Below are 13,141 nucleotides of genomic sequence, written 5' to 3'. Positions count from 1 at the left end.
AGTCCACATTTTATCCACCAAGCTGCTCTTTTCTCTGCCTTTAAGCATCACATTTGACAACATGTTGCCTGCATTTCAAACAACCTCAGAGGCATTCACATAGCCATACATTTTGTTGTTCATTTTACAAAATGTAAAACACTAAACATAAGAGTCTCGAGTTTCTTTTTCCCTCCCAAAGTAAAATATGTTTCTATGCTTCCACATCAGAACTGAACAATACTTTGCTGTGCCTGAGACTTTGTGAATAAGTGTTTATAGACACAGCTTCTAAGAAGAAATCCCAGAAGCAGAGGCGGATTTACAATGAAACATACCATGCCCTGGCACGGCCCGTCCCCATGACATGGGGCCCCCAGAGCTGGGCAGTCCAGCACCAGGTCCTGCACCCCACTCCACCGCAGAAGGGGCGGCTACTCTGTGGTGGGGGCCAGACCCTCACCAGAAAGGGCTGTGGGCTGGGGGAGGGGTAAGGGACAAGACAGCTGGGAGATTCACCTGCAGGCTGTAGCCTCAGAAGAGCCAGCAGGCAGAGAAGAGAAGCAGAAACAAACACGGGCTGGACGGCTTTAGAGGAGCACGGGGTAGCTGCACAGCTGGCCGGAGAAAAGTGACACTTTGAAGCGGGAAAGCCCCACTTCTCTCTGGCCACCAACCGTGCAGCTACCCAGTGCTTCTCTGAAGCCTTCCAGCCTGTGTTTATGCTGCCAGCTACCACCTGGTGAGTGGTGGCTGCCCAGAGGGCAGGGAGGGAGGGCGGCTGGCCGTGGCAAGGGTGGGGGAATGTGCCTGGGGGATGGAGAGCCCACAAGCTGCACTGTATATAACTGCCCCTCTTGCTGAGTCCTCCACCTGGTGAGTGGCTGCAGCCTGCAGGTGTGTGTGGGAGGGGCAAGGGAGAAGAGTGACTGGAAAGCCCAGGACAAGGGGGATGCTCAGGTGGCAGAAGGAACTGTGCCCCCCTCACCATCAGCTGGAGCACACGTGGGTCTCTGCCCACTACTCCAGGCCAGCTAGCACAGGCCACTGGGGTACCTGAAGTGGTCCTCTGGAGTCATGGAGCTCTTCATATTTCCCATCACTATTCTTCTCCAGCCACAGCCTGGCAGCTCTGATCTTGAGAGCTCTACCCCTTCCACCCGAGACCCTGCCCTTCTGAGGGTCCAGATCTGCCCCCCTCCACACCTTGCCCAGGGGCCTACCTATTCTTTCAACAGCCTTGCCTGAACCCTTAGTTCCTGTACCCCGCACCGAGGTATGGACCTGCACCTAGGAGAGACAGAGTTGGCTTTCAGCACCCCACTATTAAAAATGTTCCAGTGCCATTGGTGTTAAACCTAACTGGGGAATGAGTGGTCAAGATCACAGCCCACCCAGACCCACCAGTAGCTACATCCCTGCTCTTTCAGTCATTTCTAATCTGCCTAAAATACAAATCCAGTTGTTTAGCAATAATGAAGTGATACCATGCATCTGGCAGTCAAAACACACTCAAATGAAGGTGAAGAAAAAAAAAAAAAACCCTACAATGAATTCATTACTATAATGGCAGAGCAGCTGAGAAACCAATTCACGGATGAAGTAAAGGATGCCAAGCAGTATTCCATAATAGTTGATTCAACACCAAATGTGAGTCATGTAGACCAATCAACATTAATTTTATTTTGTTAATTTTATAACACCACAAATACGGCAAGAAAATATTAAGGTTTGCAGGCAAGACTGAACAATGCAAATCCTTCTGCTTTTATTCATACTATGTTCCAGCCCTTCTTTAATATTTTTCTGTAATGCTGCATCTGCATCTTATGAGGGAGCTACACTTTTTTTTACTTCATTCAAAACTTTTTGGGGGGGGGGATGAGGGGGCCTTCGCCTCAGTGGAGTATGTTACAATCACACTTGGAGCAGGCAAATAGAAAACATTTGACAGCCAAAAGGATGAGTGATACCAGGTGGTCTGCTCGTACAGATGCTGTTTTGGCTTTGAAAATGAGCTGGGATGTTATAAAGAGAACCTTTTTAGGCACAGCCACATCAAGGAGCTGATAGAGGAGGTCTGAGCCTCTAGTTATCTTTGGAAAATCATGGGAGACAGGAGAGATTCCAGAAGACTGGAAAAGGGTAAATATATTTATAAAAAGGGAAATAAGAACAACCCAGGAAACTACGGACTGGTTAGCTTATCAATAAACTAGGCAAATACAACTTAGATGGGGCTACTATGAAGAGGGTGCATAACTGGCTGGATAACCATACTCAGAGTAGTTATTAATGCTTCACAATCCTGCTGGAAAGGTATAACTAGTGGGGGGTCTGCAGGGGTCTGTTTTGGGTCCAGCTCTGTTCAATATCTTCATCAACAATTTAGATATTGGTATAGAAAGTACACTTATTAAGTTGGCAGATGATACCAAGCTGGGAGGGGTTGCAACTGCTCTGGAGGATAGGGTCATAATTCAAAATGATCTGGACAAATTGGAGAAATGGTCTGAGGTAAACAGGATGAAGTTTAATAAAGACAAATGCAAAGTGCTCCATTTAGGAAGGAACAATCAGTTTCACACATACAGAATGGGAAGCGACTGTCTAGAAAGGAGTACGGCAGAAAGGGATCTAGGGGTTATAGTGGACCACAAGCTGAATATGAGTCAGCAGTGTGATGCTGTTGCAAAAGAAAACAAACATGATTCTGGGATGCATTAACAGGTGTGTTGTGAGCAAGACATGAGAAGTCATTCTTCCGCTCTACTCTGCGCTGGTTAGGCCTCAATTGGAGTATTGTGTCCCGTTCTGGGCACCGCATTTCAAGAAAGATGTGGGGAAATTGGAGAGGGTCCAGAGAAGAGCAACGAGAATGATTAAAGGTCTAGAGAAAATGACCTGTGAAGGAAGGCTGAAAGAACTGGGTTTGTTTAGTTTAGAAAAGAGAAGACGGGGGGGGGGGGGGGGGGAAGAGGACCCAATAGCAGTTTTCAGGTATCTAAAAGAGTGTCATAAGGAGGAGGGAGAAAACTTGTTCGTCTTGGCCTCTGAGGATAGAGCAAGAAGCAATGGGCTTAAACCTTCCTTGCTGCAGTTTAGGTTGGACATTAGGGAAAAAGTTCCTAACTGTCAGGGAAGTAAAACACTGGAATAAATTGCCCAGGGAGGTTGTGGAATCTCCATCTCTGGAGATATTTAAGAGTAGGTTAGATAAATGTCTATTTGGTCCTGCTATGAGGGCAGGGGACTGGACTAGATAACCTCTCGAGGTCCCTTCCAGTCCTAGTATTCTATAAGTTTTGGGAAAACCATGTGAAAAAACTGAAACAAAATCCTTCGCAGAAAAGTAGGATACTGCTGTTTTTACTATTTTGTGGAATGTTTACTTCAAAGAATTAAGGCTGTCAGCAATTCACTGCAAAAAGTGAATGCATATTAATTGAATGCTGCACAATTGTTAGCCTCAGTTACAAGTTGTGTCATAGTTTGAAATGAGTAGGTCTGTGGAAGCAGAGGCTTAAACATTAACAGCAAATATAGGTTCCTCTGATATATCTGATGAGAAGCAGAAAAAACCCAGGATATTATTTTTCTATGAAACTAAAAATAATGAAATCAATATAAAGGGGAAAGAGAAGATAGTTGTTGAGACCATCAATGTTGTTTGTGACACAATAATAGTGTAATTGCAGAGGTGAATCTCCAAAGCTGAATAAATTAAGTTTTCATGGTTTTTGACAGAAGTATAGATGAAGATGCTAAAGGTCACTACAGTAAGAAATTAAGTGAATTCTGCCAAGAGAACATAGATACAAATCTTTCTGAAGATGAAGTTAAACATTTCATTCATTTTATTGAAAATGATGAGGTCTGTGCTTAGAAATCACCAATTGATTGGTATAGACTTCTACAGGACGGTTTGCAGGCAACCTTTCAAAATGTAGAAGCCATTCTGAAAATATTTGTAATGATACCTGTCACAAATGCTTCTGGTGAACTTTGTTTTCTGGCACTGAAACGAGTTAAAATTATTTGTGAAACACAACAAGTCATTGAAACAAGTTCAGCAACGTTGACAATTGAAAGTGCCTCTTTACAAAATATTACTTACAATGACTTAATTGACAATTTTGTAAAGAAGGTGGAAAGAAAGCTATCCGAATACATTTTTTTCCATGTTGAACAAGTTTCTTTAGAGGAAGTTAACGTATTTTTCCATTCATGCCATAATTTATACTTTTTATTTTACACATTTTTCACGTTAGCTTAAGTCAAATATAAGCTTTCATCCAGACCAGAAGTTCTCAAACTGTCTTCTGAGAACTCCATTCAGGTGGATTGAGGAAAGATTATTATGTTTTTTTTGTAAAGCACTATTACCCAACGTACTTTACAATAGTTGGCTCGTGGTATAAACAATACTTGGAAAGATCATTAAGTGATCCACTGAGACCCTCAGTAATTTTCAAGTGCTCTGTGAAAAAAAAGTTAGAGTACAAAAACAATCAAGGTAACTCACTTTTCATTTACTTCTTATTACTTATAATATAGGGGGAGGATGAAGAATGAAAATGGGAGGGGCAGGAAGAGTGAATGTTCTTTTTCTTGGCTGGGTCTCCAGGGAGTCCCCCAAAATGAAGCTGAGCACAGGGCCCCACTAACTCTAAATCTACCACTGCCCGGGGGTTATTGTTGTCATCCCTTTAACTCCTGGGTATTCAAGCACAGAATTGCCTGCAATCAATTTACTTTTGCATACAAGCATTAAACGCCCTGTACATAAAAGTATCAACCATTTTCTATATTATCTTCTAAAGATTTTTATTATGCTGCAAAGAAATTACAAGGTGGAGTAAAAACCACTAAAGCTACCTGACCATTATCAAGCAAATACCAAAACAAGTTGGGCCTGATTCTCTTCACATTCCGATGGTGTGAATGAGAGGTCAAAGACTGATAAATAAAAAAGAAAATCTGGCCCAATTAATGAAAATAATGAAATATGATAATGTTAAAACACAAAATTGACAGCAAACACCAAGGCATATTTAATGTAAAATATAGGAACCATTTTATCTAATTTTTCACTTTTACATCAAAGGTAAATCAATAGAAGTTTGCTTCTATACGGCCTATGTGAGAGCTACAGGATTTGACCCAATATTAAAATTTCTAGAGTATAAATAATCTTGCCTCATTAAAAGCTGAACTAATTTTTTAAAAAGATGTGAATTTAGTATTTGACAGAATGTGAAGGAATTTATGAATCCACATGAACAAGGAAAGCAGCAGGGCAAACTATACTGGCCCAACAAGATGCCAATCCCAGGGAACATCTTTGTGAGATTCAAGGTTTATCCCTCCATCTGTCTTCTAAAGCAACTAGGAAGTTTGCTAATTAGCACTTAATGGGATAGCAGTTTTATGATATGAATATTTATCATGCAATCCATCGTTCCAGGTGTGAGATTGTGTAGATTTTGGGGTAAGAATCTGTAACCCAAGGGAGCTTTAAGGAGACTCCATCCCAGCTTAATGATCCCACTCCAGCCCCACCTCCTCCAATGAGCCCCCTAAAATTGGTCTTGTGAGGAGATCCTGGCAAGGTGGGCTGAGGAATTTTCACTCAGTCACACCCAGTGTTTTTAGATCCCCCTTACACCTTCCACACAACTTACTCTCGTCACTAAGTTCAGAGCAAGGGCAAGAATCTCATCTTTACTAACTACTTACCTTAGTCATTACCATGCTTTTCAGCACATTGGGCTACCCACATTCCCCATGCTTGCTTATCAGCTGCCATGTGACCCAAATACCCCCATTTCAAATTAAATTATTCTGTGTTGATAATCATATGCTTCCAAGTCATCCTAAGTCTAAGCCCCTCTTTCTTGTTGGATTGTCTGATTTACAACTGAGCACCATAATCAGTAGTCGGTTACATTCCATTTATAACACATGCCCTAGGCATTGATGTCGTCTTACAAATTATTTGTGATAGAGACCTTGGTTAGCCATTTTTCAGACCTCATTTTCATTTTTCTTTCCTCATAACTTACTCCTAATATTCTCTGCACACACTTATGATGAAACACATCTAACTTCTGGGCATCTTTTCTTATGTTGCCAGGTTTTGCCACTAGAACTGACAAATAATTCACAGTAAATAATTCAGACTTTATTCTGCTTATGGAACATCCACAAGCAAATTGGAATGACTTCAAATTATGTTTTTTCCTACAATATTAAACAAATGAGAGGGCAAATCCAGTGCAATATGCTAAATGATCTGCGGTCACTCAAAAAACTACTAAAAGAAGAGAGAGAGAGACTTATAAGTGTTTGTTGTATGTGCATACAAACATTTCCGGCACAAACTCATACGGATTTAAAACTCATTTTCCATGAATATTCAGCCATGCAAGTTTTAAATGTACTTTCTGCAAACAATGCCAGAACAACTTGACTGCATAAATATTTCTAAGCAGCAGCAAAGAATGGGTGCAAACATGATGGAAGCGAACTCATTTAAAATTTCAAAAAGTTACTTAAAATTCATTTTTGAGAGGTTACCCCCTTCTTGTGACAACTTGTACAGGCTGACTGATTCAATGCTCTTGCAGGAAACGATTTCACAGATGACTGGGGTTAATTTAAAGGAGGCTAAGTAAACTGTTTGCATTTTGCAAGATTTCATTGTAAATTACAAAGAATTCTAGGTTAGAGATATCAAGTGCAATATTATAAAATTAATAAAAAAAATCATACACTGACAATATTACTTAAGCAAGCAGAGATGTGTATAGGGCAGAACCAAGAATTATCATAGACAGAGCCAATATAAGTCACCAGATGGTGTAAAAGGTAACATACATGCCATAGAACTATAAGACAACCCTATGTGGCTGCCGTAACTAGTATTTAGTGAAAGTTGGATGAGCTGAAGAGAAAAAAGGGTGAGTGCATTAATAGAAAGTATATGGTAAGGGTGGGGTGCAAATATGATAGTTCAGTGCTGATGCAAGATAGTGGAGCTATTTTTAATGGCTGGGCTAAAATAAAGCTGCCTTCAAGCAACTCCTGATTAAGAAATTAGGTATTTCATAGTTTTGTCTCACTACCAGGTGATGTACAGAACTTGGGATCCTCTGAAATCAATGGCAAAACTACCATGGATTTCAGTGGGCCAGGAATTCACCCTTGGAATTCAATAGCTACCTTGCAGGTATAATATAAACCTACAGATGCAGTCTGTGTGATATAGCTTATTTTCTGAATTTGGCCCATAATATTTACTTCTATCCCATTTTTACCATGCCTTGTAACCAATACAGTCAAGATAGAAAAAAAAAAAAACTTACATTATAATAGGTTTAAGAATACTTGTTAGACTTCAAAGAAAAACAAATCTCTTCTCTGACAATCTTATAGTACTTCACGATTACTGTGTAATGAGAAAGAATTTCATTAAAGTCTTGTTTATCAGTCACATAAAAACGAGAGTTTTTCCATCACTTCAAGGTACTGTAAAAAAGAAAAACTGTTTATACACTTAAAAAGCTAATAATTATTCCAAAATCAGGACCACAATGATGCTCATTGAGGAGCAACAAAAACGAATCCTCTTAATTTAGCTGCTTAACAAATTTAAATAAAATATTCATTTTGGGGTGAAACATGGTCTCAGTCCAGCAGCAGGACATTTTATTTCAGTTTTAGTTTTGAATGTTAAAATTATTGCAAGTCTCAGAAATCAGGTTTCAATTGTTTGCAACTTTAATTTAAAAATGGCTTTGGCACTTATGTTAAGAGTGGTAAAAATTCTTCAGAATTTCTCCCGTCTCCCACTTTACCTTCCTCTTTATTCACAAACATCTCAAAGACCCTCTTTGTAATGACTCTTTCCAGCTGCAAGGGAACCAGTGTCTACCTGAAGCCCATCAGTGCCATTTGGAATGTCAGCAAGAAGGATTTTCCCATGAGCTTTGGGCTAGGTCTTGATTCTACACTTACTTAAATCAATGGCTAAACTCCCACTGACTTCAGTAGTGCAGGATTAGGCCTTTAGTATGCTGCCTCTACAGTACTCTCTCTGCTGCTCTGGCAGGCATGGGATAGGATTCTGAACCCAAAGTAGCATCAATTTTTATTTTCCCTTTCACTTCCTCCCCACCTTCTCTCCCAGCTAAAATTCTGAGGATTAAAATAATCTGTTTCATGTAGTATATTATTACACAACATAGTATGTTAGTAAATTAATGCACTATAGTAACAGGTTATTATTCCATGCAAGAGTGTCATAATACACGTGTGCGGTCACACAATGCTCATATAACATAATGGTTCCTTGGAGGTATTGTAGGTATGATGTTGCTAAAGTGAATTCCACGTTAACGACTGGCAGGCCTTTAGCATTATTTGAATGCAAGGATTTTAATGTGTCATTGACTAGACCTATAAACCGAGCATTATTCAAAGGCAAATCTACTGAGTTGTCTTTAGGAGCACTTTGATCTTTCCAGAGTGCCTCTCTCGTGTTTGTATAATTGCTCTAGTTTAACAAGACTCCATAGCACTTCAAGAAAAAAAATTAAGGCTATAAACCTAACTGACCACAGTGATGGAATGTGCCTCTGTGGGTATCTCCCTAAACCTCCCGAAAAAGAAAGAAAAAAAAAAAAAGGATGCGTGATGAAATGAAATATTTATTAAACATTTTGCCAGTGTCCCAGGTGGCATGAAGAAGGCTTGTGGTATGTTGAAAAGCTTGATCTTTCTAACTATTGTGAATGCTGATTTAAATGATTACGTGAAAGCAGAGGAAGTTCTGGCTGAAATTTTGGCTAAAGATGACAGCTCTGGGTTTCAAGTTCCACAAAGCCGGCTGAGGGATTAAGCCAACAAAACCTACTCAAAGATATCCCATTTCAAAAAGAATAATCTTCGTATCAGCAATTCACACTCAGACAATGGTGAAGATTGCTCATTACTCTGACTTTACCATATTAATCTTACTTTACAAATACATGCAGTGATTTATATCATGTTTAATTAACTGATTGAGGGCTCCTGTGGTAAAATGGCATCACATTAAGCTCTGTCCTTATGGCACATGCGAATCACATCTTTACCCTTGCAAGAGCAAAATATCATGGGATTCACTGATGACAGGATGTAGGAATCGAAATAAGGTCCCTCCTGTTGTTTGAGAATCCAGTGAGGGTGGCTGCCATATGCTCATCATTTCTAAAGGGAAAAAAATGACAGGATAGAAGAAAGAACTGCTCTAGTTCTTCCAATATGTTCAAATCTCAGATGAAAATGATTGTACAGCAGTTCTGTACTGAGGCCAAGTTTTACTTAAAAGTTCATAGCAAACTTTCAGAAAGCTTCTAATGAGAGGTTTTAAAAATGACTTCTCAATTTTTAAATAACTGTTGTGTCAAATTACTCCACTTTTGGGGCAATAAGAGGATGGGAAGAGCTTTAAAAAAAACTTCACTAGTGAAATATGATACTACGAAATTAACTTCGCTTTTGCTATGAGTTATTCTACTCAGGCAATTACAACCTGGTTTTGAATGGTACAAACTAGGAAAAAAAAGTATTTTTGTCTGATAAAGTTGTGCTGTGTATACAATTTCTTGTTACCATTACCAGAATTACAACGGTTCTTAAAATTTTGAAAGTATTTTATGAAAAAGATGCATCATGTATCACTATCTGCCTACATTTTTATTCCTCTCTTCATCCTGTTACATCCTTAAATATTTTCAAACTATATTACATGAGCTTGAATTTGTTCCCATGAAGTCAATGGTGTTTTGCAATAACTTCAATAAAAGTAGGACCACATCTTGAAGAATAATTTCATCAAGCATGTAATGCAGCCATTTCTGTGGGGAGGGTAACAGCAAACTCAAATGGCGCATATGACAGTGTAACAGGAATCAAGAGATAACAAGTTTTGCCAAACAGAGTAAGCCATTTGCTCATGAAAAGTGTCTAGGAGACCTTAAGTATATCCCTGTATTCTATTGTTGCTTTTTGGTCCTTTATTAGGAGCTCGTACTCAATCCCACAGTATGCTGAGCATCATGACTGCTATGAACATTAACATGCTATAGTGATTAGAAAGAATACTTCTAGAGGAGAAAGAATTTCTCAGTCAGTTATTCTCATCTCATCTTTTTTCCAGGTACCTTAAATAAATAGAAACAGATTAATTACAGCATTTGTTTTTTATGAAGTACATAAATTCTGGTGCTTATATATCTTTATAAAATGTCATCATGAACAAAACCAAAACAAAACAGATGTTAAGGACTTTTTAAACTCTTTTCTGAATATGAACTGCAAAAAGGATATCTAAAACAGCTTATTTTAGAGGATAATGCATAGATTAGTAACTACAAATAATTGTGAAATGGAACACGGTTGATAATTCTGAAACTCCCAATAATTTTAATACCTGAAACATGATTCTATGATTTGTAGAAATCTGAAAATATTTTTTTAATTTCAAAATGCAATTGTAATAATTTAAGTATGAAATTCAACACAAAGCATAATGTATTTCTGTTCAGTTGCTCAACTTTAAAACTGTGTGTCTAAGATATGCTTAGTGATTTTTACCTACAGAGTTAAATGGACATGTTCAAAACACACTGCACTTGAGTATATTTCAATTTATAATGATTGGATTCTAACATGTTTGATATTGACGTTTTAAATACTCTGAGATCAACTTTGCATTCAATACAAATTCAAACAATTACTTAAATTTCTTTGAATTGGTATTGTTTTAAAATTGATTTAATAAGTTTAAGAAATTTAATATTTAGTATAGAATATTCACAAATTGTTTGATTTATTAGCAATTTATATAGCCTATATTTCTTATAGACAACACTTCAAATTTGATTTACTTTAATTTGGACTCTAGCTTTTAGCCATTTAATGATTACTTTAGAAATAGATGAAGGTCAAAGCGGACCTTCATTTTAAATATTTCAAGTTGTGTGCTCTCTTTATTGGTTTGCACTAATATGACACAGTAATTGCAAAATTCCAATTACTTGTGGTAAAAGCGGTTTCCTTTTGAAAGTTATATAAAAATTAAAGATGTACCATATATTTTGTTGCTGGAGATAGACTTTTAAAGCAAAGGCAATCCACGTGAGTTTGATATACAATGTACTGGACCTACATTAAAAATACTTTTGCTTCTTTCATTGTTTACCCAGTTTTGTTTTTTTAAATAGTCTTTTTTGGCATTTAATATATATCTGCTTCCACTAAATATAATTTATGAATATTTTAACACATGTGTACTCAATGGGGTGTATTATCATACTGATATAAATAGAATTAATGAGCAGTCAACCTGCCACATGTCATGACATATGACAGGGCAGCTAGAGCATGGGAATAATTCTCTCTGTTTCATATTAAAGCTTCTTTCCCCAGTTGAATATTTGTTCCCAGATACTAATGGACCTAATTTTCTAAACACCATTTTAAAACTTGTAAGAAACTACAGTCCCAGAATACACCCAAGACTGAATGTTTTCATGTCATTTTAGAATGTGTAAACAAACAGATTAATTAAGTTGCTTTTTAGTTTACGTTTCAAGGACTTTATAATGAGTGACTTGATGTCACCTAAGCTTTTACTCTCAACAAATATAGGCAATGTTATTTGTAGTTATTGAGTTGGATTGGGGAGAAATGGGTTGTTTTGTGTGTGTGTGTGTGTGTGTGTTGGAGGGAGGAGGGGGCTAAGCATTTCTTTCAATGTCATGTTTATCTATTTCAGCTGTCGCTGGACTAGAACCATTCTGAACAGATCAACTTTCTAAACGCAAAATGATGGGCATAATGCAGGTAAAGAGCTATTCCAAAATATATATATATATATATATATATATATATATATATATATATATATATATATATATATATATATATATATATATATCCCTTAAACCAATTATTTGTTCTCATTCCAAATACAGGCTAGCAATCTGTTAACCATGCCTAACAAGATTTTAAAAGAGAGAGAAGCTGCAGGTTGACAGGACTAGCAGAATATTATTTTTAGACCAAATACAATCCATATTTAGCACTTTTGAAATAAAGAGGAAAATTGAAATGCAACATTATTTCTGGCTGCTAATACAGAATGGTCAGTTATGGACCAAGGGTCATAATAAAATTAATGAGTTAACTATATCAGCCAGATTTCACAGCAAGAATCTAATTAAAAATCCATGACATTAAAAGTTTTATTTGCAGCATAGAAAATGCTCTTATATACAATAATGGTGGTGCTAAAGAGACAGAGAGAGAAGGAAGAGAGAGATAGCATGATCTCTCTTTTTTTCGGTTTAAAATCATATTTTAATTTTAGCTTTCATGAACCTTTGAGGCTATGACTCACTCTTAATCTTTAACACAAAAGATGAATATCATTGTTCAGATGACCTGGTTACTGAAGGCTTGAAAGAAGTAAAAAAAAAATATTACATTGTTCTCTCAACAATAATATTAAAGAAGAAGAACATACAAGTCTAGCGCATGATCTTCACAGCAGTAGCACCTCTCTTGGGAAATCCAGCTCTGCCGCACACAAAGAAAAGGGGCACCATCTAGTGCTTTTCTGTAGGAAAAGCCTTTATTACTGGCATGGGTGCAGGGAGTTGTGGGAAGAAATGACATTCCATTTTTTCTTCAAAGGACAAAGAGAACCTGTAGGTCTGTTTCATGTTCCATTTAGAGACACTAACATGCAGCTTTAGGCTGTAAATAAAAAGCATCATATTTTGCTAATTACAAAAGAATAACATCCCAACACAAAAATCAGATATTCTGTATGAGTAGTATGCTATTATAAATGATGTTGCAATGCTTACATATTTCTCGTCATCCTTTTTCACTGTACATTTAACCTTTCACTAATTTATAAGAATACATTTTTCCACAATATTTTAATTTCTTTTTACTGGGACTCTCTCATGGTGTTAACATCTCTGAAAATGCTTTTACATATCATCTGCATAGAGTTCACTTAACACAACAGAAAGGTTCTATGAAAAATTATTTGTAGCACAAAATCCTTTTTGTTCCAATAAGTTCAAGAGAACCATTCATGCCA

The sequence above is a fragment of the Pelodiscus sinensis genome, chromosome 3, assembly GCF_049634645.1.
Source record: "Pelodiscus sinensis isolate JC-2024 chromosome 3, ASM4963464v1, whole genome shotgun sequence".
Lineage (NCBI taxonomy): Eukaryota > Metazoa > Chordata > Testudines > Trionychidae > Pelodiscus > Pelodiscus sinensis.
Note: the sequence above shows the minus strand (reverse complement) of the source record.